Source organism: Pygoscelis adeliae, unplaced genomic scaffold (assembly GCF_000699105.1).
Source record: "Pygoscelis adeliae isolate BGI_AS28 unplaced genomic scaffold, ASM69910v1 Scaffold131, whole genome shotgun sequence".
Classification (NCBI taxonomy): domain Eukaryota; kingdom Metazoa; phylum Chordata; class Aves; order Sphenisciformes; family Spheniscidae; genus Pygoscelis; species Pygoscelis adeliae.
The window spans coordinates 1,010,559-1,014,291 of record NW_008824058.1 but is presented as its reverse complement, the minus strand read 5'-3'; positions in this window follow the sequence as shown (position 1 = coordinate 1,014,291).

The window sequence follows — 3,733 nt, the reverse complement described above, 5'->3', positions numbered from 1 at the left end:
AATCACCTATTGTTCCTGTTGGACACCTTTACTATGTCATAGCAATCTTTGTTCATTGATCTATTTAGAGTAAAGAAGGATGTTAATTATGGCTTATCCTTTGTAGTGTAACAAGTACCTTTTACTAATCCAACACTGTAAAAATAAAAAAAAAGTCCCCCCCTTTTCCCCCTCCCCCCCAGCCCCTAAAACAATTCCAGACAGCAAGGGTAGTGTGTTGCTTGGGCTAAGGCTGGGCTGTTAGCTAAATTAAGCCATTGTGACTCAAAATCCTCCTTTAATAAGGTTCATGCTGTCTACAACTTCATCATTTTCTGCTGAATGATAATTACTTTATTCAATCATGTTCAAGGTTTTAGTGAAAGCTAGCATTGATTGATTAACTTCAATTACCATGCTTACATTTGCATAGATAAAAACTGCTTTTCAATTTGTGAGTGGCACGCTGGTGGAAACCCTGCGCTGATATTTGCATTTCAATGTGGATAGTGAAGAATAAAGGTGGAAGAGAGGTCTGATCAGTGCTAAGCCCTTTCTGCTTCAGTGCTTAAGCATTTTTCCATAAACACTCTTGTTATGATGTTAGTTTGCTCAAACCACTCCGAGGGAACCGGCGGAGCCTCCTGTTTACAAGCGTGTGTGACAATTTAACAGTGTGGGGTGGGGAGAGCTGAAATCAAAGCTTCCAACAGAGCAAAGGTATTGCACCAAGTAAATAACCCAGGGAAGTTCTTCCTCCGCTGCAGCAACGAACTCCGAATTCCTGTAAAATCCTTGACAGCAGCTGCCCTGGTGACTCACTTACTTCTTCAGTCTCTGCCAGGTTTTTAGGCAAGAAGCCGGTCGTAAGATCAGGGAAGTGAGTAAAACGCTGGCTTTCTGGGGATCTGATGATCTCCCGTTCCCTGGAACTCTGAGAGTTCACTCTTACCGCTTACTAAACTACGTGCTGAGCAACGCTGTTCATAGCAAAAATAGACAAAATCAGCATTAATGTCAGCTGCGTGCCCGGTACCTCTGCCTGGTACTGCTGATGTTTCCTCTCGCCTGTCGACCAGAAGTGAGGGGTGGGGGGGCTGCGCTTCTCTTTGTGCTGGCCCCTGAGGCGTAAAACTTCTTTGTCCAATTCCTAACTACCTACAGCGTCATCCAAATTCACCTCTGGATCGTGGTGAAGCCTAGTGCCAAGGTAACAGGTGATGTTTTAAGATCAAGAGCAACGTATTGTACATAAATAACTAAACGACTGTTCACCTCGGGGAGTGGGGACAAGGAAACGGTTATTTTTCAGTTTTCCTATTTCAGGCAGGAACTCAATTTTGTGCAAATCTTCAGAATCAACTTAAAAAGTAATTGAAAAGCATAACTTTAAACTCTTTTCTAGCTGTACATGCAGTGTAAATTAAACGGGGCTGAGAAGTTTTCTTCTAGGTTTATTTTAGAGCATTTTGGAAATCTTCATCCGAGTTCATTCCCCACGAGTGTTAATTACTAACTACAGCCACCGGCCTGCTTCCCTTGTTCTCCTCTTTCCTATACGTAATATTCTTAAACTTCCTGAACTGTGTGGAACGGAGCAGGATACCCACTTTTAAAATGTTATCTAAGCAAGAAAATGTTTTAGCAATTCCTTTGGGTTGCTTGGATGAAGTCTGGTAAAGAGGGTCTGGGTTCCTGTTGTCTCCCCCCCGCCAAGAGCGCTCCAGCTTTGTGCTTGGTGGGAGAAAAGTGAGTTTGGCCCCATCACCTGCCGTGGTTTTGTTAGGACTCTAGTTGTTGTTAGGAGTCCAGTTATTGTAAGGCTGAGTCCAGTACCATCCCCGTGTTCCGGGCGCTGCTTTTATTTTCAGTTTGGGGATCCAGGTAGAAGAGGTAAGAGAATCACAGATGATGGCACCATCCACGCGCAGAGTTAAAGATACGAAGTGTTACGTGTCTGTAGTGGTGGTTCGTGTGTGTCGGTGGCTGCCTAGAGAGTTCGGTTTTGTTTTGTTTTGTGGTTTGTTTGGTTTTTTTTAAATTGCTTAGTTATATTTGAGTGTAAACCAGAGCAAATCTAAGGGAAATCCCTAAAGCGGTTCCTTTTCCTTCTTATTAAAAAAAAAACCCACAAACAAAACCCCCAAACCCTAAGCTGCCCTTCTGCTGAAAGCTTGCTCATGTCTGGGAATCGTTAGGGGTGAGTTCCTCGTGTTGAAGATGGCATTTTCCAACCATGAAATCACTTAAAAGAGCTAGGAGGCCCGTACAGAGACCTGGGGAAAATACATTAGTGGCTGCTGAGGGTGAATGTCATGGATCCTCCTGCAGCTTGTGGGATCGAGCTCAAGCTCTGTATCCTGTAGCAATACCGCACGTCTAAACAGCCTCAGCCCATGCATGTGGCCGAGCAACAGCCAGGGACATAATAGAATGAGAGTTTGCAAGTTGTAGTTCTCCAAGATGCTATATTAACCAGCTTTATGATGAAGAAAATACGTAGGCAAGTGGAAACCAGATTGCAGGTCATGTTCTACATTTGAAATTCTACCAAGTAAAACTTCTGCCAGGCTCTGAAATATATATATTCGTAAAGAAATACCATTAGAGAAATCAGTGAGCCAGAACGAATGCTAAGGGGCTATCAGGACAATGCTGTGCTCAGCCAGCAGAGTATTGCTAGGGAAGTGATTTTTTACAGATGTCTGGTGTTTAGAAATGGCACGTTGAGTCTCTGGCTACTCTAAGAAGTGTGCTTGGGTAAGAAGGGAGAAGGTCTCCGTTCTGCGGAGAGCTGTGCCCGTCGCTTGGTCTGTCTCCAAAAGGATGGCTTCAGCAGCCGTGGACATGACAGCACGTGGCAGCACATCCTGAGTAAGCTATTGGGCATATTTACACTTGGCTTTGTGGGAGGAGGTCTGGGGGGGGCTTGGGTCAGGTGGTGGAGGACGTTGTATTCTGCCCTTAGTGTGCCTGTTTGGGGGCAGGGAAAAACCCTTGAGTAGGTCACGCAACACATTTCCCTCTAACGGTTTCGTCATCCCTCGATTCTTGGTGTATTCTCGAAGGGAAGTATTTTGGTTTTAGGTACACTGCTTGCTGTTCCGGGGAAAAGGCCAGCTGTGGTGGGAATGAATCCCCTGCACCGCACGGAGCTGAACTCGAGTTGGGGGAGCTGCTCCGATCGGCAGTAAGCGTGCTGGATAAAGATTAAGCAACTCGAGCAAAATCTTGGCACTCCACTGGTTGTCTCAGTTCTGCTTTGACTGAATTCTTGGCTTTTAGCAGAGCTATGCGACGCAGCGTTCCCTCCTCTGCCCTGCGAGAAGCCTACACGCCAGCACAAGCGCACTCTTTCAGCAGACCTTCAGCCAAGGGATCCTTTGTGCTGGGGAGGGAGGACCCTGGCTTTTGTCAGATCTGAGCCAAGCCTTAATTCAAAAGGCCAAAGCGTTCTCAGAAAAAAACCTATTAGCCCTAAACCGCGTTGCAGCCCCACAGCTCATCGCAGAGCACCGCACGGGGTGGGTAACCCTGCCACGTCCGCCCCCGAGACACGCGGGAACCAGGCGGAGAGACCGCCTGCGTGTCGAGACACGGGCGTCAGTGCACGCCGGGCCGGGAGGGATTGCTTGTGCCAAGGTGCTCCCCGAGTCCTGACGGCTCCATGCAAAGCGGCAGCTCTGTAGAGCACTTAAACTGCTGCCCTTCTCTTACCGCCCTTCCTAGGAAGCGCTCCTTCCTCCTGCTAGGA